Source organism: Typopeltis vanoorti, chromosome 5 (assembly GCF_054136105.1).
Source record: "Typopeltis vanoorti isolate ZY-2024b chromosome 5, IOZ_Tvanoo_1.0, whole genome shotgun sequence".
Lineage (NCBI taxonomy): Eukaryota > Metazoa > Arthropoda > Arachnida > Uropygi > Thelyphonidae > Typopeltis > Typopeltis vanoorti.
In genome coordinates this window covers 54,223,010-54,247,210 of record NC_143553.1, presented here as the reverse complement: position 1 = coordinate 54,247,210, position 24,201 = coordinate 54,223,010, and the positions used below count along the sequence as shown (strand labels likewise).

Below are 24,201 nucleotides of genomic sequence, written 5' to 3'. Positions count from 1 at the left end.
ACTTTGGTGCCTAAAATAATACTAAAACCAACAGGAAATCTGGAGGTTCATCTTTCTAAAGGAAAGCGATCAAATAATTCACTGTTCAAAGTGAATTATTTGATCTGCTGGCTGTGCTATGCTTTTGATTATACGGAAATTCTTAGGTCTTTCGAAAGACAGGATTTTTACAGTAAAATAGATAAGAGAGTTTCGAGAGGCTGTAACATGGATATATTACATTGTCCTGAAACTATCATTGTCCTGCTTCTTTGGAGAAATTTTAAAGAAAAACATTTGATGAAATAAAATTTCAGTAGAGTCCGTTAAATTCAATTTATCGAAGTGAATTAAAGGATTTAATTTATATTATTTTTTTAAAACTGGTGTATTTGTTAAATGATTCATAAGTAAGTAGAATAGTTTCACGGTAACTGCATAAAAAAATAAAATAAAATATGAAATACTGCATGACAGTGACTTTTCGCCTTAACAGTAGTGAACATTACATGCATAAAAGAAACTTTGGGTGCCTTAAATAATTCAAACACGTATAGGAATTTTGGATACGATGAAAGTAGCTTGCTAAAAGAAGGTGGCTAAATTATCCACATGTTTTTGATTACACAAAAATTCTTACACCTTCCAGAAGACGGTATTATCCACAGTAAAATATCTAATAATTTCGATGAACTGAAACAATGATGTTTCAGCTTTTCATTTATCTTACTTATATAACTTCAGAAGTATTACTTGAAAATATCTGTTATAATAAAAATTTCGCGAAACGAATTGTTTTCTTTTCAGATGGTTTTTATGCCGCTTATTTTCCAAAATTTACCAATTTCAGTTTCACCACGGTTTTTTTTTCTGCGATAAGGTTTTATTGTATTGTTTACATCGAGAGATGATAAATGCACTACATAACAAATTCAGTAGCTTGTTCTTACGGAACAAGCCGGTGTGGCAATGGCTTGCTTGGCAACAGAAGTAAGTTGACAACAGTGCTGTAACTGTGAAGCGCATGGCTCGAGACGAAGTTTGAATAATGAAGACCTGACAATGGACTAAGAAAGGGAAGGAGAGTAGCTAGGAGTAGAATTCTTTGCACAAACCAGCTGATGGTTGCCAAATCAATATTACTTATGATTTAGTTGAAGCAAAAATGTAGAAATTCAAATGTTCGGAACCCGAGATGGTGGAATTTTAACACCTGCGTCATCCTTGCTGCTACATCACCGTTATTGTATACTATTACAATGGTCGTATTAAAACCAAAAATGAGAAGACTTGGCAAATTTAATAGAAATTCTAATAATCTTAAATTTTCTGAATTACATCTAGTCTCAGAAGAACGGTTATCATCAATTATGAATCGTTTCGCCAAATTTTGTCAACAAAAACTGATCGATTAAAATCAAAACTGAAATTATCAATAATTTTTTATGGATTACAAATAGTGAATTTCAAGAAAATCAATCTGAAGAATAGCTTTCGTACAGATGGATAAACAAAGAAATACAGAAGATTCACTTTGTTTATTTACTTTGTCTGTACGATAGCGGTCGAGTTTGCCGAGAGGTAACGTACCCGATTTCCGATCAACAGGGTGCAGGGTTCGAATCCCAACATGAATTTCTGTGAATGTCTTTAGGTTAGAAATGAATTATCTTAACCAGTGTAAGACCACCGACTAGTTTATTAGAGAGCCTGAAGTGACTTGTAAAAAGTTCTACGTTTGGTCTCTACAGCAGGGTTTTCAGATTATGTGAAAATTAAATATTAATATATATATATATATATATAATAGGGAAAAAAACTTAGAACACGCACTAATGTAGTATATATACTGTATATATATAAACCAATTGGGAACATTTGATGAGTGAGTATGTTTTCATTCTTTGTTTGCATATCTTATTATGCTACCAAGTAGCATATCTTTATGCTACCAAGTGAAAAAGAAAGGGAAAAAAAAGCTGTGATACCATATTAAAATACGAATTACATTACTTTGAAATATATTCGTCTTAGCTCATTACTTTTAGAAGAAATTGTATAGTCGCTTAAGATTTTCAAATAAAGATCAACCTTGTTCCTGGAAATTTAAATATCTAGCCATAATAAGCTCCAGCAATTGACTGATGAAGTCGAATTTTGTATAGATAAAGTGAGAAAACTGGGGCTGATGGTTATCATTACAGTACGGTAGTCTGGTGATCGAAGTTGTAGTTACATACATTTAAAACTCTTGGAAGACGATATTGCAGTCCGCCGTGTTTAACTAGTCATGAAAGACGTATCCATTTAATGAGGCAAATATATCATTAATCACACAATTTAAATACAGTTAAATAAAGAAACCATTTCTCAAGGGATGCTGAACTTAGTGAAACATTAAAGACAATGCATATTTTGTATTATTTGGAACTGAGCAGCATGTTTCCGGAAATTAAAATATTTCAATAACGAATATTTATTTTTAAGTTCTATATATTTCTTTATTAATTCTTTATTAGATTGTTACTTGTCATGCTCTCTTCAGTCTCAATAAAGTTTGATATCGTTTTTTAAAAAGCATACTTTTCCCGATAATGATGACCTGCTACTATTTTAAATTGAAAAAATTCCAAAACTTTGCAATGATGCTATTTCGTTTGAATTATTCGCATATAAGAATTATCACAAACGCTGAAGATTTCATTGATCATACCATTTGTAGAAGACAGAGAGAGAGAGAGAGAGAGAGGATTGTCTTTGGCGTCACTCTAGAAAAAAGTATAAGTCCTCACGTCATAAAAAGATATTTGCGTATTGATAAAATAACATATTTCCCGATCTCAATCTGCAAGACAATATTCGCCATTTCACTGAGTGTCATCAGTACAATAACTCAGTCTGTAAGATAATATTATCATTTCTGAGATGAAATTAAGTTTCACTAGTAAATAGTTTGATACTGAGACTGCTCGCTTTTTAAAAGGACTATGGTGGTAGATGAACCTCAACGACGAAACGTCTCTGTGATCGTGAACACTCACTTGTCGCTTGCATAGAAAAAAAAAAAAAGATCGTTCTCAAATGGTTAATCGTCAGCAGAATCTTTCTCTCTCTCTTTGAACATTTTCTTAGAAATTAGAAAAAAAAACTATATCTGTGCCATACTATATACTTCGTTGAAAAGATCCAATCGATTATTTCTTATTCTTTCGCAGGAAGTAATTCAAAGTATTTAAGATTTCCAACCGCCTCTAGCGATGCGATCAATAAAATAAAAAATGAATTAACAGGTAGTGAAATCGTTAATCGTAACTGAAATTATAATAAGCCCAGTATAAATGATAAATGATACACGCTCTTTTAAGACCTGTTTCGCAATCAAACTGTACTTGAAAAAGGTTGGAGAACAGCGTTTTGCCTATCGTTAGAGCGTACGAAAATGTCCACCAACGTATTAGCATTTGAAAGACATGTTAATATCTCAACGAAGTATCTCAGTAGCTGAACAAAGGCAACACAGTAAAATCTTTTAGTTTGAAAAATGTATTAACAGATATTTATTTTATTTTTCGCCGAGTGGTTGCCTATTCGCTCTTCAAACGAAAGGCTGGGGGTCCGAATTCTGCAGCGGGCATGATTGTTCAGAACTGTCTGTAAGTAGGAGTATGAATTTTATCTCCCGGTGTGGGACCACTATCCCCACTTATAGGATGATTTATGTGGCTCGAAAAGCTCCATGTTTGGTCTCTAGAGTAGGGTTTCCGGACTATGTAGACATTACAAAAAAAAAAAAAAAAAAAAAAAAAAGAAAAAAAAAAAAAAAAAGAAAGAAAAAGAAAATTAATAAAAATAGAAACAAATTCTTTGTCCACTCACGATGTGAGCTTACTATAGGTTAACAAAAGCATTTCGTGGGTGGAAGACATACAACACACACACACACACACACACACACACACACACACACACACACACACACACGTGTATATATATATATATATAGTCAGAATCCCTAGTTTCTTATATATATATATATATATATATATATATATATATATATATATATATATATATATATTCACTTTTATTCACCAAAGGGAGTAGATGTAGCTCCTTTAGTCCTAACTGAAGCTGGAAGAACAACGCGACATTGCTCCCTTTGATTGGAAAAGACCTGAGTTGAGAAATCTTTATATGGGCTTTTCAGGTGAGTCAGCCGATCTCATACGGTGGTGGTGGTAGAGTTTTTCTCCCGGAAAATCTGGTTTCTCATCCCGCATACAGGCAAATCGCTGTTGAGGTTGGTGGGTTTGAAGGAGGCTGTGAGCCGTGTGTAGGGAAGTGGTATGGTCTCTCATGATAAGTCCTTGGACTTTTTAGAGCTATCACATATAATAATTATAATAATAATAATAATAATAATGATAAATTTAATGACAGTGACCCTGAACTATCAATAAATCAAAGCTTTTCAGCATAGAAAGTAGCAGACAACTGCAGCCAATCTCGTGGCCCTAAATGCTAACACTCGTATTATTGTCAGTAACAGTGTAAGTTTTTTTTTGAGATTCTTTGAGATTTTTTTTGAGATTCGGACTCAAAAAGTTGACTTTACAGGAGGAAAAATCCCAGCTATCCGTGCGACAAACACGGAACCGGCTCGAAGAAAGACTTGCGGAAAGAATTGTACTTTCAAATCTTTCTTCGGACGGTCTAGGGCTATGGACACAAACGCCATTTCCATAGCTGCATATACATATCAGTCCGGTTTTTTGGGTACAACTCAGTACTTTCAGGATGGCATGTTATCATTGATTAGATAATTCTTTGAGGTAGTAGCCACTGGACAATTTGAAGCCGGGCGGTTGCCAGCGAAAATTACACGTTGGCTTAATGTGTCACGATGTGTCGTCTAAGCTATGGACGCGGATCAAGAAGACAGGAACCATTACAAGACCATCTGGACAAGGTCGCCCGAGCGCTACGTCCACCAGAACAGGAAGATAAAACCCTACGATGCCCTGTCACCAATAACTATCTCAAAGAATTGTAATGTCCCGTATACCTGTCTGACGTTTCTTACTGTTTCCGTATTTCGTTGTTATTCTATGGTACACCACCACCACAACACCAAACTTTATTCTGCTTCATCGCAAACTGCATGCGTTACACCACATTTTCGAAGTATGTTATTAATTTTGTCGAGCAGTGTAGGTATCACAACGTCATTAGAGGTGCAAGCAAGCTTTTATTTGGTATTATGACTCCTTATCACATAAAATACCACTTACTCCAACTGAAATTGTTCCAGCAAACAAACCATGACATTCATTAAGTTAGTGTGCTAAATAATTACTAGTTAGTGGTCATCAAATGGTAGCCACATGGCCAAACTCGGCTAAGTAAACTACTAGCGAAGATCTTTATTAATCATAGAAAGTGAATCGAGTGAATAAAGAAACGAAAATGTAAGAGATCGGTATTGATTTTTTACTTAACTCCAATATGTGCTACAACGCTAACTTAGCTTTTTATATCTCGAATCTGTAGAGTGCATCCTTTTGTTTTTCTGAACAAGAAACAGCGAATCTTAAAAGCGTGGCCCACATTATGCTAATCATTGAAAATCAGTGATTCACAGTGGAATTTGAATGTTCACTGTAATACGATATTCCGTATCGTATTATTTAGCTTCCTCTACACCTAAGGAAGATACAGAACTGATATGCCAATGAAAATTGGCAAGCCAAGACCAAGACAGAAGAGAGTTGTATTCGAATATGTTTTACTTAAATACAAAGCAAAAAAGCATTTGTTCTGAAGCACTGAAAGAAGATTAAACCGTTTTGAAAAGATCAGAAATGGATACCAATATACTGAAAGCGAAGAGACTGTAATTCAGAGATAAACGACAGTATAATTTTAAGAAACCGTCTTATGAACATCTTAATTCTGAGGATGGAGGGTAGTTCACATATTTTAATATTAACAACAACAAAAAAATGATCCCACTAACTCAGTTTCATTTCCTCACTAACTGTATTAAACCGTCTAGTAGATCCTAGTTTGACTATTTGCAACAGATCCATCCTATCTAAACCACATATTTCTGAACTCACGAATTTCGATTAAATCTCCTTATCATTCTCCTTTTACAACGAAGAAAACGAAGAAGAGGTCTATTGTAATAAATTCAGCAAATCACAGCTAACTAGCATATTCTCGGTGAATTTTCTCTGAATGCCTTGGTGACATCAATTGAAAATCGTGACTGATTAAAATCTCAAGCCGCAGTCCAATAATGCCTAACTTTCACTTATGAATATGATTACCAAACTTAAATTTTCTGTCATCCGAAATCCAAAGTTCTTATATTTGTATAATTTAATACTACCTTTTTACCAAATTGAAAATAATTGCATTTGTCCGAATTAAATTGTTAATCACCACTTTTCAGTCTACTCTTTTATTCTTCTGACATCATCATCTTAAGGAACTGAGGTAATTCAAAAAACGTATTACTCACTTCACATCACCATCATCAAAGATAATGGTATTATTCTTAATATTTGAATAAACATCCTTAACGAATATAATTAACAGTGGAAATTCTAAAACCCAACCCTTGAGCAACAACAGTGTGAAATGCAGAGATGAGAATTTAGCGGTCCTAAGGAAACCGCTGAAAGCTCCTACGAAAACACTTCAAGGGACTTATTTAAAGCTTTCGATGGGATCCACTGAATGTTTGGTATAGGGGGAAGGACAAAAAATTGTAGTTACGCCACTGCAAGAGATATTTCGCTAGAAGATTGGTTAACATCTGATTTTCTCTTTCAGTCGGAAACGACTGAAAGGGAAAATCAGACCGTAGGTTACTCTGTGGGCATTGCTCACAAAGTATTCCTGGTGAGATTTTTACAGGGTAGTTCACCATTGCTTTCCCCTCCCTCCCTCCCTCCCCCCATTTTTTTCCGTGCTAAGGACCGGCATATGGCTGGGACATGTTCATGACTGTAATCCAAGTGTGTTCACGGGGCCGGTTTGCTTGTTCCGGGGGGACGGTTTTTCGAGTTTCACCCTGAAACTCGAAAAACTCGAGTTTCGGAGTAAAAAAAACCCTACCTCCGTATGAGACCGGCTAACTCACCTTTAGTCGAAAGAGACTAGATAATCGTGGAGAATTGTTGGTGGAACAGTGGCTTATAGTTCTGTGAAACAGTGCTCCGTAGTAAACAACATTTTATTTAGTATTCTATTTAAAAAATGTGTTATTGTAATTCTTGGAGTGTAGCCTGTAACTCGCTCTACCAGGTACTGTAATGCTCAGCTCTATGAAAGTTAACCTCTGCAAGTAGTTTTAAAAAATTACCTATCCAACCTGATTTTCCCTTTCAGTCGAAAACTACTGAAGGGGAAAATCAGACCGTAGGTGACTCTGTGGGCATTGCCCACAAAGTCTACCAGATACTGTAATGCTCAGCTATATGAAAGTTAACCTCTGCAAGTAGTTTTAAAAAATTGCCTATCCAACCTGCTGTTACTCGACTGTCGCCATTCGGCTACTATACAAAGTTACCTAGAACAAAGAATAGGTTTAACGTTTAGCACTAAACTCTAACATAATGAGAATCCGCTGCAAAGTTTGTGAAGAGACATGTATTGATGTTACATCTATTATAAAGTGTGCAGATAAGTGCAAAAGTAGTTATCATTTTTATTGTGCTGGTGTCAGCGAAAGCCAATTTAAAAAGCTCTCCAAATACAGGAAACAAAATTGGAAATGCGCTTCTTGCAAATTCGGCGAACAACAAGACCTACTCAGTGTTTTAACTCTTAGTTACACGACGGACGCCATTCCAGTGCTTGCCAACGCCCGCCGGCAACTTCTTCCAGGGGGTGATGACTCGTGCATTTGAGAGATTAGTAACGCAGACAAATTATTATTATTATTATTATTATTATTATTATTATTATTATTATTATTATTATTATTATTATTATTATTATTATTATTATTATTATTATTATTATTATTATTATTATTATTATTATTATTATTATTATTATTTATTATTATTATTATTATTATTATTATTATTATTATTATTATTATTATTATTATTATTATTATTATTATTATTATTATTATTATTATTATTATTATTATTATTATTATTATTATTATTATTATTATATTATTATTATTATTATTATTATTATTATTATTATTATTATTATTATTATTATTACGGGCAGCTCCAAGGAGTCCTTAGACTCATCGAGGGAGGCCCAACATCATATCCAGAACAACTATTCAACATTCACACAGTATCTATCATATTTCACCTTGAACTCATTTACAGTTATGGCACCCACTCTGGCAGCTTATTCCACTCATTTACCACCCTTCAAGTAAAAAACCTTAGCTTCTATGGATGTCCTTTAGTCCTCCCACTACCACTCCTATTCTCAAAAATATCTTCTGAATTAATCTTATAGAAACCCTTCAGTAATTTGAATGTCTCAATCATATCATCGCTTTTCCGCCTTCAACCAATTTCTGCAGCCCACAAATCTTTAACCTGTTGTCATAAGGTTCATTCCATAGTCCTGCTATTATCTTGGTCACTCGTCTCTGGATCCTCTCCACCTCCTCCCGATCAAGAAGAAACCCTGACGCCCATATCTGGACACAGTAGTCTAGATGGGGTCTAAGGCTCGATACAGAGGAACAATAACCTGTTTGTCTCTGCTCGTTAAAGTGTTTTTCAGCAACCAAGTGATTTGATGAGCTGATTTTGCCACTTTTGCGATGTGTCCCCTAAACTTCAACTCCCTATCCACCACACTCCCAAATTCCTGGCCTCATCAATCTCCTGGAGTACAGTTACACCAGTGTGATATACTGCTGATAATCTTTTCACCCAAAAATGCAAAACCTTACATTTTTCCACATTAAATTGACATCCATTCTCCTTAGCCCAGCTCTACAAACTGTCCAAATCATCCTGCAAAATTTTGACATCCTCAGCATTCACTATTGCTCTACCCAACTTTGCATCATCCGCAAACAGATGCACAGTTCCTCTCAGATCCTTTCCTATATCGTAAATGAACAAATTAAACAGTAGTGGTCCAAGAACAGAACCATGCGGCACACCACTAGTCACAGGCAGTCTTTTGGACTCTACTCCTGAATAAACCACTCTCTGATATCTCTCCATCAACCTAACTCCAAGGATTTGCAGCACATCATTTAATTCTACATCATCCCTACATGTTACAATTTCTTTAGCTTTTCTTTCTAAAATATTATTTAACTCTGCCTCAATCCTCTATCCTCAAGCTTCTTCTGAAAGGGTAGGTGCACCAGGCAAAGTAACAAGCACAATACTCATATTATCTTTACTTCCCTTGTAGAGACAGGTGTTAATAACAGAGCTACAAATAAACTCCAGATCAGTAGTTATCAAGAGCACATGCCTGATATAATCACAGTTCATCATTATCTCATCACATCCTATATGCCATCATATGCCAGTACTAGGAATTCATCATTCTCGTTATTTCTTTTTTGTATTATTGTCACTTCTGGTTCTGGCGAAACCAACTGTTCACAAGGACCTTTACCTTCAACTTGTTTATATTCATAGTCACCTAATGCATGGGAAACCATTAACTCTCTGTATCATCACACTCCCACTAGCTACCAGCTTTCTGTATTTTTTCTTTCTTTCTCTGAAAGATTGATTGGCCTATGGTGTTGAGTTGGAAAAAAAAGACTTTCTTTCCCTTGAAAGGACAGCTCGTGAATCACCACAACTGGCAAAAAAAGAAATGAGTAGGTGACACTAGAGCACACACAGCCGTTGAACCACTCTTATCCTCACCAGAAGCTACTTCTGGGATTTTTTTCATCTTTTCATCTAGCCTCAAAAATCCATCTCTAATACCCTTTTTTACACTTTCTATTTGCTCTGTAGTTACTTGTCCATTACAATAATTTGCACTGGTACGAAAGTCTTCAGTCTGAATAATAGAATCTAATAAGTTCTCAGCACAGTGGGCACTAACCCTTGCTCCAGCATGGCCATCAAATACTGCAAAAAAACTCCACTCCTTCAGTCCATGAGGCAAGCCTACAACAGCACAATGCGCATCAATATATGTATAACGGATTTAGTGGGATCAATGAAAGAATTAAAAAAAGACGTCAATGACTTAAGTAGTTCGACTGAATATACCTCGAACAAAATAGATGACTTTCTGAGTATCATTGCTGGCCTAACACAAGTTAAGGAACTTAAAACAAAGAACTATGAACTAGAAAACGCAAATATAGAGCTGGGTAGGGAGATGAAAATAATTGATGAAACAGTGGATGACTTGAATCAACAGGCAATTAGCTCAAACCTAGAAATTATTGGTGTTCCTCATCAGCCACGTGAAAATGTGCATGAAATAGCGAAAACAATTGCACGTAAAATCAAGATCAGCTATAATGAAGATGATATTGAGGCTATACATCGTGTTCCTAGTGGACAGAAAAACAGACCAATGCCTATCATTATAAAATTTAAAAGTAAAACGATCAGAGACAAATGGCTGGACGGAAACAAAGGTATCGAATATAGACTAAGTACAACTGATATATGTGACAGTTTTAAGGACAGTAAAATATATTTAAACGAGCAGTTGACTGGAAACCTAAAACACCTACTATTTATTGCCAAGAAATGTAAAGAAGAAGTCAACTACAAATATCTCTGGATCAAACAGGACAAACTTTTCATGAGAAGAGACGATACATCTAAAATATGGCGAATCAGATGCGAAGAAGAAAGCGAAGAAGAAACTCCGAGAAAACAGCGAGAGTAATAACTGATTACGAACAACAATGACAGATGAGAATAATAACTGTGATGTCACTTTTCATAAATGTGTAATTTGTCATGATTCAGTAGAATTAAGAAACTTTTTATCCTTAGACACTGTAAGTACATTGAAAATTTTGCATATAAATATAAGAAGTATTCGAGATAAATTAGAGCACATTGAATTACTACTAGACAATTTAAACTATCGGCTAGATATTCTGATATTAACAGAAATCTGAGTTTTAAAAACGAAGAAATTGATTTATATCAATTAAGCGGATTTAAAAAATTATTATCAATGCAGAAATTATATAGGAGGCAGCACATCAATAGAATATTTAACAACCCTATTCAACAAAATGCTACAAACAGGAGAGATCCCAGATGACTGGAGAACTGGAAAGATAATTCCAATATACAAGAAAGGAGACAAAAGAGACTGCAGAAATTATAGACCAATCAATTTACTCTCCCACACCTATAAAATATTCCTAAGAATTATACAAAATAGATTAAAAAACGCCTATGAAGAACTGATAGGCATAGAACAAGCTGGTTTCCAAGGAAACTATTCAACAATAGACCAGATTTTCACATTGCACCAACTAGCAGATCTCAGGTGGGAAGGCCACAAAGAACTATATTGTTGTTTCCTGGACTTTAAACAAGCTTTCGATAGCATCAACAGAGAAATCCTTCTTAAAGTTGTACTAGAAAAAGCAATAAACAAATCTATAATACAGTTTATGATAAAATATTACTCTAAGACGGACACACTCATAACAGAACCCATAGAGATCCAAAAAGGAGTAATGCAAGAATGCCCATTATCCCCATGCCTATTCAACATATATCTAGACGAAGTTGTAAAGAAGGCAATAGACAATGAGCCTGGAATCAATGTCAATGGTTTAAACATAAATAATATCAAATATGCAGATGATCTCGTCCTTATTGCAAGAACCCCAAATGAACTACAAAGGTTGATAAACAAGCTAAACTAAATCTGTAAAACATATGACATGACAATAAATATACAAAAGACAAAAATGGTGAAAATAGGGAGGAACAGAACTACCATCTCAGCCACCCTAAATGGAGAACAAGTAGACAACTTCATATATCTTGGATCAAAACTAACGGAAACGATAGATGAACTCAAAACAATCAAACACAGAATAGCGATAGGATGGACCACCATGGGAAAATTACAGAAAATCTGGAAAACAAACAAGATATCTAAGCATGCCAAAATCAAATTATATGAATTAATAATTATACCAACAGTCATCGATGGACAGTTAAGAAAAGTGTGGACAGTTAAGGCAGAAGCGTGGACAGTTAAGAAAAGAGAGGAGAAAAAACTGCTGACATTTGATATGAAATGCTCAAGAATAATAAATAGAACAAGTTGGATAAAAATTAAAACAAACAGCACAGTCAGACAAGAATTATTGTATAAAAAGACAATAATAGAAAAAATTAGAAAACAACAACTGAGATGGTTCGGCCACACTGTATGCATGGACGCAGACAGACTTCCTAACGTCCTAATCAATACTTTTCCAAACTGAAAATTGTTTCCAGTCTTCTCTTTTCCAAGAATAGAGAAGACTGGAAGATCCTGCTCAAGATAAGACTCAACGCGTCTTAGACGGAAGAAGAAGAAGAAGAAGAAGAAATTATAACAAATCTGGAGAGGTAATTATCTTTATCCGAAATTCCATATCTGTTAATAACATTACTAACATAAAAATGAAACAGTTGAAAATGTTAATTTATATTTAGAACATCATATATATATATATATATATATATATATATATATATATATATATATATATATATATATATATATATATATATATACATATATGTATATATATATATATATATATACATATATGTATATATATATATACATATATGTATATATACATATACATATATGTATATATACATATATATATACATATATGTGTATATATATATACATATATGTATATATATATATACATATATGTATATATATATGTATATATACATATATGTATATGTATATATACATATATATATATATACATATATGTATATATACATATACATATATGTATATATACATATATATATACATATATGTATATATATATATACATATATGTATATACATATATATATATATATATATATATATATATATATACATATATGTATATATATATATATATATATATATATATATATATATATATATATATATATATATATATATACACACACACTGGATTTATATAGGTCGCGTTGGTACACAGAGTCCAACTTTATACAAGAACTCGAGTGTAGTCTAGATGAGATCAGAAATGACAATGTTCTCATAATTGGGGATATGAATATTGACTTGTGAGGAATAGCAGATCCTCTCAAGATTATCTATATCTACTTGCCATGCATGGACTCGAACAATATATTAATGTCCCCACAAGAGAATTTAATGGTGGTAGAGTGTCTAGATCATGTATTCGGGAGAACTTTAAGTGGAAACAAAATCCAAGCAGCAGTTCTGCGCCAACCTCTCGAAGATCACTTTCCAATCGGTATTAAATTCCATTTGAAAGTACAGCACAGAGATAGTACAACGTAAACATTCCCTACATAACAGTTGACTCCAGAGTATTGAAACGTAATCTGAGCACTGTCTCCTGGGAAGATATAACGACGGAAACAAATATTGATATCTCGTATCATAAATGTATTGCAATATTGAACAATAAAACACAAGACTCGATTAAAGTTAAAATAATAGACAAAATGAAAGAAATAAAGCCCTAGATTACACAGGAAATCAGATACTACATAAAAATTAGAGATAAAGTGTATAAAAATTTTTAAAAATACCCGCACAATCAATATTATGAAGACAGTTTCAAGTACCATAGAAATCTAATACATCATAAATTAAAAGAAAGTAAAAACGAATACTACAGAAATAAATTCCTAAAATGCCAAGGAAACTCCAGAAATCAATGGAAGTTTGTGAATAAATTAATCGGCAAAGATACACACAAACAAAACCTCCCCATATACTTAAAGATATCGATAGGAATGGAGAAAATGGAGATAGAGGATTACTTGAAGAATTCAATAACCATTTTGCCACGGTCAGTAAAAGCATTCTGATAATTGCTAAACCCACCCCTCAGAATTGCACTCTCAAGAGACTTGATAACTCCATATATCTTTTCCCCATTTGTGAAAACGAAATCGAAAGTGTTATAGCAAGCTAAAAACAACCAAAATTTCAGGATACGATGGTATTAACACAAGCAATGTGAAAGAATGGCAAATATACATTATGGAACCCCTAATATACATTTGTAACTTATCACTGATGACAGGCACGTTTCCATCAGATTTTAAGAAAGTCGTAGTTGTTTCCGTACCTGTAGTCGTACCTATTTACAAAAAGGGAAACAAAAATAACTTGAAAAATTACAGACCGATCTCCCTTCCGCCAGTCTTTTCGAAAATATTAGAGAAATTCGTAAAAATTAGACTCGTGAAATTTTTGGACAAAAACAACTTCTTTTCAAAGAATCAATTTGGGTTCAGGCAAAAGTTTAACACAGAACATGCTTTACCTACCTTCACAAACACAGTTTATACCTCCCTTGATGAACATAAACTAACATTAGCAGTATTTCTAGATATACACAAAGCTTTTTACTCTGTATCACATGAAATTTTAATAAAAAAATTAGACGTCATACGAGGTACTGCCCTAAACTGGTTCAAAAATTACTTAAATGCCATATCACAAATTTTAAAAATAAACAACAGCTATAGCAGCTCCAAAACAGTAGACTGCGGTGTACCACAAGGATCTGTCTTGGGACCAATTTTATTTAATATTTATATCAATGACATCTGCAATATTAAAGTAAACAGTAAAATAAATACTTTTGCAGATGATACAGTACTAATTTTCTCTACAGACACAGCCGAACAAATGAAAACCATCGTGAATGCTGATCTTTTGAAAGTAAAAAATTGGTTCCAGTCAAACAAACTCAGTCTGAATGTCTCAAAAACTAAATATGTAAATTTTAACTTGCGAAATTTGAATTTGTCCTGCAATTCCAATCACTGCATAATTAATTTTGCATGATTGGAATTGCAGGACAAATTCAAATTGCAACTGCGTGAAAATAGAAAATGTCAGTGTAATAACTTACTTGGGATTAAAAATTGACAGTAATTTAAGCTGGAAACAGCATATTACCGATGTCGTGAATAAAGTAAGGATTATGTTAAACAGACTTGACTACCTAAATAGATTCTTAAATTCAAATATGCTAAAAATTTATTATATTCTGCCTGGATTCAAAGCACACTACAATATGGTATATTAAGTTGGGGAGGAATCTATCGCACTGCACTGAAACCTTTAGTCTCGACTCAGAATAAAGTAATTAAAATCTTAATTAGAAACAAATATAAGGATACTGCAATGTATAATAAATACACCATAATAAACATACTATCCCTTAGATATTTATACGTCTATAGGGTAGTATTATTCATAAATCCTCGTGTGGTTTTCGGGATAAGATTAACACCAATGTAGATCATGCATGTCGTACGAGGAGACTAAAATGGGTAACCAGGGAGGGTAATGATGGTAATGGCGTAGCCAATGAAGTTCTAACTGAGGCTCGGCTATTGCTGTTACCCTCTTGCCATGATCAGAGCTTTATAGCTCAATAACACCTTATTACACTGTCCTCTACAGACAACGGGGAATATTAAAAGCATTCTTGATTCGCCCCTTTAAGCCAGTCCTTATAAGGATTATTCATAAAAAACGACAACGAATAGGTAAACGAATACGTTTCCTTAGTAGACATAAGGGCCTAAAATATATAGTTCCAAACGCAAATAAAGAAGTAATACACAAACATTATACTTATTTAGTGCCAAAAGTATTCAACACACTACCTTTAACAATACGAAATGAAACTAACCCAAACAAATACAAAACTCTAATCAAAGAGTATTTATTTTCGCACGGAAATGAGGAAGCTCTGTTCAAAATAATTGTAGAAATGATTGGTTTTTAGCATATTTGTATTCAAAGCTCCAGTTTCATGTGTAGAACATAAACATTTAAATGCTATTTAACTGCTTTGTTTTATTTTGTTCCTAATTAATTGTAATGCAACTTTCTCTTACATATTAGCATGTCTCCTGCGATTTTATTATAATAATATGTATATTATAATAAATGTATATTATAATATAATAAATATAATAAGTATATTATAATATATTATAATAATATTATAATAAATGGCGTTGTTTTCGCCAGGGAACCAGGGCGAACAGCGAAAAGTCAACTACTGGAACAAATCCAAAAAACAAACCCCAACTCAACATCACCACAGTTAAAGATCGGTACTATCAACGTAAGAAGCCTGAATGGCAAAGAAATGGAGCTAGCTGAGGAATTAGATAAGTACCAGATCGACATAATAGGGGTGACTGAAACCAAAAAGACCAAAACTGGTGAGATCTCTCTGAGCAATAAATACAAAATGTTATATTCAGGCAATAACAATCAAGGAAAAGAAGGAGTAGCCACAGTATTCAACACAAAATACGAGGCTAATCTTCTTGAATGGCAGTCAGTCTCAAGTAGAGTAATGTGGGCAAATATGAGAATGGGGAACTGGACAATGAGACTTATTTGTGACTATGGTCCCACAGAAGGTTCTACTAAGGTAGAAGTGGAGGAATTTTTTGAGGCTTTAGAAAAAGCAACTGACACAATGAAAAAGGAAAAGTTGGTCCTTGTTGGGGATCTAAATAGTAGAGTAGGAAATGATTGTGAGACATACAAAAATATTTTGGGAAAATTTGGAGAAAAGAGCAAAGCTAATAATAATGGCAAATATCTGTTGGATTTCTGCTCAGGACATGGACTGGTTATTACTAACACCATGTTCCAACATAAAAATGTGCACAAATTCACATGGAGAGAAGAGGCTAGGAATAAGAAAAGTCTCATTGACTATGTTATTGTTGATAGTGATGTTTTCTCCTTGGTGCAGGACACCAGAGTGTACAGAGGATTTGAAATTGGAAGTGATCACTATTTAGTCTTGAGCAGGATAAAATTGAATTTCATATTGAAAAGAATAACATGTAAGAAAGTTTTAAAGCGAATAAAAGTTGAGCAGCTCTCAGATGTGAACTGTAGACTAAAATACAGAAATATTATTGAAAAGAAAATGAAAGAGTTTGAGAACAGGAATCAAACCTTGGAGATTCAGTGGCAAACTCTGAAGGAAACATTGATTGATTCTGCCAGAGAGGCATGTGGTGAGGTTGTGTGCAAAGATAAAAAAATCAGAACTCCCTGGTGGACACAGGAAGTTAAAGAGGCAGTGAAGGAAAAGAAGAAAGCATATCAAAAGTTCCTGGCAAATAAGTCAGCTTTTACTCTTACAGAATACAGAGACAAATGTAAGAAAGCTAAACAGTGTGTAAAACTAGCTAAACAAAAGTCATGGGAGGACTTTGGCAAGAATATAGAAAATAAATATCAAGAAGGTGGCAAAATATTCTGGAGGTTGTTGAAGAAGCTTAGGAATGGAGGAATGAGTGCTGTAAAAGGAATTAGAGATGATAAAGGTGAAATGAAAACAGGAGAAAAAGATATCCTTGAAGTATGGAGTAATTACTTTGAAAAACTGCTAAATGAAACAAGCAGTGATGACAGCACAGTGATAAAAAACAATGACCAGGCATGCAGTCAGGAATACATATCCATACTTGAAGTAGAAAAAGCCATCAAAGGCTTGAAATGTGGAAAGGCAGCAGGAGTAGATGATATTCGACCAGAAATGCTGAAGTATGGTGGTATAAGAGTCTTACAGTGGCTGCACTGCATAGTTCAGAAAGCCTGGACAGAGGGACGAATTCCCGATGATTGGAGTAGAGCTCTCATAGTACCCATATATAAAAAGGGAAATAAAACTGAATGTGAGAATTAGAGAGGTATTTCCCTACTGAGTGTTCCTGGCAAGATCTATGCAAGTATACTTGAGAAACGGTTGAGAAGAATTGTGGAAGAAAAGCTTGGTGAAGAACAAGCTGGATTCAGGCCAAATAGAGGCTGTCAGGATCAGATGTTCACTTTACGACAAATAGTCGAGAAAGCATGGGAATATAACAAAGATCTGTATTTAAGTTTTGTCGATTTGGAAAAGGCATATGATAAGGAGCCAAGAGAGAAGTATTCAATACGCTGCAGTTATATGGGGTCAATCAATGGGCCATTATATCAATCAATACTTAGTCTTTATTTGAGTTGTAAGAATTGAAGGAAGTACAGGAAGATAGTTTAATGTTAAATTTGGTGTGAGGCAAGGATGTACATTATCCCCTCTGTTATTCATTATCTATATGGATCACATTATGGAGGAAAGTGGTATTAAACATGATATCAAAATTGGAGATGGTAATGTCAGCTCTTTGCTTTATGCGGATGATGTTATACTTCTAAATAAATCCGCTACAAGTCTGCAAGATTCTCTGAGTAAATTGAATAGCTGTTGTAATAGATATGGTATGAAGGTCAGCAATAAAAAGACAAAGACAATGAAAATAGGCAGAATCATTGAAAATGTCCACTGTGTTGTGAATGGAGAACCTGTGGAACAAATAAAACATTTAAGCTACTTAGGCACAATTTTTACTGAAGATGGTAAACTAAATATAGAAATAGACAACAGAATCAGCAAAGCTGGTATCGTGGGAAGTCAATTGAATAAATTCATATGGAATAAGAAAGAAATTAGTCGGAACACTAAATTAGCTGTATACAAGACTGTGTTCAAACCAATTTTAACTTATGGATCTGAGAGCTGGGTCAGAAGTAAAACACTTGACCAAAGACTAGAGACCGCAGATATGAGAGTCCTGAGAAAGATTAGAGGCGTGAACAGATGGCATCAATGGCAATATCATATTAAAAATGAGGATATTAGGAAAGAACTTGACATTGTCAGCATCCAGGAATGCGTTAGCAGAGCTAATCTCAGATGGTATGGTCACTTAAATAGAATGGGAGAGGAAAGATTAGCAAAACAAGTGTTCTCTGCTAGGTTGGCAGGAAAACGACCCAGAGGAAGACCAAGATATAGGTGGATTGATACGGTACAAAGTGCCTTAGACGATAGAAATATAAGATCTGATAACGTTGGAGTCTTGACAAGTAACAGACTGATTTGGAAGAAAATTGTAGATAGGAAGTTAGTAATGATGTAATTTTTTCATGTAGTACTGTCATATCCTGTACACCCCTTGAGGGTACATGGCAGGAATTTGATGATGATAATATGTATATTATCTGAATGTACGTATGTGTATATAATGAAAATACATTACATCAATTTTTGTAACGTTATGCATATCGTAACCTAGATGAGCTGTTGCTCTTAGGTTACACATATGATTGTTCAACATTTTGTACTATTATAGGAAACTTAAAAATAATAAATAAATAATAATTCCTCACGTCACGGATATGAATCGAACCCAGGTCTTTCCAGCCAAATGGCTTCGTCTATACTGACTGAGCAAAGGAGGCTTTATTGGTTAATAAAACATCACAAATATTTTGGTTATTCCCCTAGCTCTTGGGGCACTTATATACATTTGATGTCACTGACCTCTCAATCAAAGATAAGAATTTTACTTATTATGCAATAATGGGTTGGCATGGGCAATCATAAGAAATATAGGCGCTTAAACAGAATGGGAGAAGAAAGCTTGGATGCTAAGATTGCAGGAAAAATACTCAGTGAAAGATCAAGATCCAGGCGAATTGATTCTGTAAGAAGTGCTTTAAAAGAAATGTTAGATATGATAACACTGGAGGACTGACAAGTAATAGACTAATGGAGGAAAAGTTTTGATAGGAGATTAGTAATAATTTAAGCTTAAGCATATAGTACTGTCATAATAACCGGCACAACCCTTTGGGTGCATATTAAGAAATTAATGATGATGATGATATTAAATTTTCATTTTTATTTAAAATAATAATCAGAAATATATTGAGTGATACTTCTATGGCGTGAGATACGAAAAATTAAAAAAAAAAAAAAGCATTACTTGATTTTTCATCCAATCCTACTACCTATTTCTACCTATTGTAAGATAAAAGAAGTTTATAGGTCAAGTAAAGCTCATCGGATTTATTTAAACGCTAGTAGGTCACTTTTAAATTATCAGCTATACGAAGCTAAAAAATCTCTCCTCCTTTTACGTATATTAGGCCTAGTGATCCATTTCAAATCCTATTAGGCATGGCCTATTACGATTTGAAACCACGACCTTTCCCAGGATAAGGTGGTTAACCCTATGCCTCCCGATGTGTCCTATGTCTGTAGATGCGTGTGTTCACTGGGCCGGTTTGCCTATTCTGGGGGACGAAAAATCCAAGTTTCCGGTTAAAAAAAAACGCTACCTCTGTATGGGACCGGTTAACTCGCCTTTAGTCGAAAGAGACAAAAAAATCTCTAGCCCCCCCCCCTTAAATAGAGAAATCGTTTATATCAAGAACGCCTTAGAATCTATATTAGTGGCTGAAACTTTTAACACTGTTTTGTGCATATACTAGTCATCAATGTTTCTGGCCGTACGTTAACAGAAGAATTTTTGTTTTATCAAAAAAGACATGATTTCGCAGTCTCTCCCAATAAGGTATCCCTTATCGACTTTTTTCAAAGAATAGATAGATAGAAATCTTCGACCTTAATCTCAAAAAAAAAAAAAAAACAGCTAACAAGACTCATTTCGATTGTGCAAAAATTCTTTTTTCATGCCAAGCCTCCGCTTCCTAATTTCTCTTTCTCTGAATTTAAACCACCGAAATCATTGAAGAATGATAACAATTTAAGTACTACGAAGGCTGAAAAGGGAAGGGGGTTGTTAAATGTCCCTGTTACTTCGAGACTATTCAACTTATAGACCCCTAACATCTGATACTGCCTGTAGTCAACTAAACAGACTTAATTCTGTTATCGAGTATACTTCTAATTGGAATGAAGATCAAAAGAAAAAACTTAACACCTTCTTTGGTCATCCACCTAGATTGTATGATCTTCCCAAAGTTCATAAACCAGGTATTCCATTAACACCAGTAGTAGACTGTATAGGATGTACCACTTATAAAATTTCTAAATTCTTATCTAATTTAGTTACTTTAACTAGAAGAACTGATACTTATATAAAAAAAAATACTTTGGATTTTAAAAATAAAATTTCGGATCCATTTGTAGGCTTCATATATTATGATTAGTTTAGATGTTTCCTTGTTTACTAATGTTCCTTTATTTGAGAGCATTAAATTACTTCAACAAGAATTTCCTTCAGACATTGTTACAATATTCGATTTTGTAATACATTCTGATTATTTCACCTTTAAATCAGCTAATCTTTCCTAACTTTATTTTGTATAAATATATGTATTTTTTAAATAATTTCAGAAATTTACTGACCTTTTTAGTTATTGTACATTAGCTACTTAGATGGCGCGTTTTGGAATTGTCTGTTAATCATCAATTGCCATTCTGTGTTCTTGTAATGACGATGGCTATGATACTTAGGCAAAAATGTTACGCTAATGAAGTATTCTACATGAGTTTTCTTCCGGTATTATAATTATTTTAAATAGAGAAAGAAACTATTCACACGGTGTACTGAGGATGCTGAGAAACACATGCGCAATACAAAGCATTTACGAAATACAGGAACAAGAGAGTGCAAGTTAAAGCACCACAATACTTAAAATGATTGAATACTGAGTTATGAGCCGGTACGAATGCACCTGTTCCAATCCTTTTATTCCTAGTCCGGTCCGGGATTGTATCTGTGTGTTATATATTCGAGCTGAGAACCCAGAATAAACAAAGTAAACATCAATGATTCAATACTATTTGTATGCAAAGCACAGAAAATTCAACTCAATATCTTTATCTGCTAAGCTCTCACCACTGGAACTACAAGCTGACTCTCAATCTGACAAATAGTCTATGCATACAAATTGAATAACTACCTGTCTTCGTATATTGAAACAAAAGACCGAATGCAGAAACTTGTACGAGCGTCATACTAGTTAAAGTCACTCCATAAAAATTCCTTTTATATAATTATATATTGATTCTCCTATACAGTTCAGTAACAGATAAACTGTATTTTACCGTTTTGAATTAAAGGAATATCCTGTTGTTGTTGTTGTTGTTGTTGTTGTTGTTGTTGTTAAGGGTAGCATTTTAATTCTATAAACACACATGAGAACTCACACACACATGTTGTTAAAGGCAGCATTTTAATTCTGTAAACACACATGAGAACTCTGTTCAAACGTATCAGACTGAACTTATATTTCGATAATAACCACGCTGTAAATTTCACAAAATGCGTTATCATTAGCCCATATCAGATTAATTTAGTTCGCATTCATTCCAGGACTCCGGCTAGACGGATTTCTCAAATTTAGTCTTTAGAAAATCCTTAGATTCAAATACCTATTTTGATTTCTAGATAAGTATTCAAATTTTGCTTTAAATGACTATTTGTCTGGTTGTTTGTTGTTATCTGGGAATATGGAACTTAAGGCGGGTGAGGTCAATGTAATATATCTGTAAATTGCGTCTGTTTCTCTGGTCTGATTTGTCTGTTTTGTGGGATAAAAAAACCGAATTTCTAGGAGAAAAACTCTACCAACTCTGTATGAGACCGGCAAACTCACCTAAAAATAAACGTTCTTCGTCCTAAAATAATCATTTTTTATATATGTACTGTAAAAACATAATTTACTTTTATCTATTACTATAAAAATGGTTTAATAATAGCAAAAAAGAAAAAAATATTATCACTTCATGAATTTGTGTGTGTGTGTGTGTGTGTGTGTGTGTGTGTGTGTGTGTGTGTGTGTGTGTGTGTGTGTGTGTGTGTGTGTGTGTGTGTGTGTGTGTGTGTGTGTGTGTGTGTGTGTGTGTGTGTGTGTGTGAATTAAAGGAATACATTTTAAAGGCAGCATTTTAATTCAGCAAATAATACTTTTGAACTCTGTTTGTTCAAAAGTATTAGAGTGAACTAATATTTCGATAACCACACACACACACTTGTTATTCCGTGAATTTCGCCAAATTATCATTAGCCCGTATCAATGTGTGTGTGTGTGTGACATGAAAATTTCAAATTTCGATATTCATAAAAAAAAAACTGATCTGACCGAAGTTTTATAATAAGCGTATACGGACGTACATACAGAAGCCATTGGAGAAGTTTAGCAGATCCTCAATGCCAAATTTTATTAAATTCCATCCATTTCGCAATGGATGTCAGTTCTATTCATTTCGTCAAATTCTGCCAATGAAAAGGCGTCAAGTGATCCCGCAACTCAACCGCATGAATATTTTCTTGTGTGTATGCTAAATCCGAAATATTATTAAATTCCATCTAGCTAGAACTCAGCTATTGCAATATATAATTCTAATATGGCTTGTCCTTTTTGTGACAAAAGGAAGGACAAACCGTATCAGAATTATATATTTTCAAATGGCCCGACTGACACATACATTAGAATAGCTTGAAAAAATTTTGCAAGGATTCCAAATATCAACTTTCAGTAAATTAAACTGGTCTAACTGAAGTCTTGGAATAACTAGGTACGGATTGTATACATAGAAATTATTACTTATAGGATTTGTATATTTTTGGAAATGCACATAAAATGGATCGATACGAGATAATTCGCTAATAAGGGTTGATATACTTATTCAGATTTTTACAGAAGTAAAAGCCTCAAGAGACTTCTTTGATTAACATAAAGTTCTGACAAGAGTCAAGGTAGTTCTAGAGAAAAATAACAACGGAAATATCGTTAATCGAAAACTTAACTTTTAAAATTGCAACCCGTATTTTCATGAAAACAACTATTTCAGCCTACTAATCTAATGCATACTTAGACGTGATACATATAGAAAAAACTTCGGGTAGTGTGGAGTATCATTTTGTTTTTGCAAGATAAAATGAAAACGGTTAAAATCTCTCTATGCTAAGATATAATCAATTTTTTACCTCAATTGCTCTTTAACAATTACCGTTATCTTAGGTACATTTCTTTTTATTCAAATATTCCGAAAATACATTTTGGTTATAATACGGAATAGTATGGGCAATATGGAACACGTTTTCCCCATCCAAACTAAAGAGCTGTATGTAGTTTTATGAAGTAAAAAGTAAGTGAAGAAGATGAATTTGTCCAGAT

At 33.8% G+C, this 24,201-nt stretch overlaps 1 pseudogene; it reads right to left on the bottom strand.

The window, feature by feature from the left end:
* Positions 1–343: 343 nt before the first annotated feature.
* On the bottom strand, positions 344–22,036 carry LOC150106421 (protein phosphatase 1A pseudogene; annotated as a pseudogene).
* Between the last annotated feature and the right edge of the window lie 2,165 nt (positions 22,037–24,201).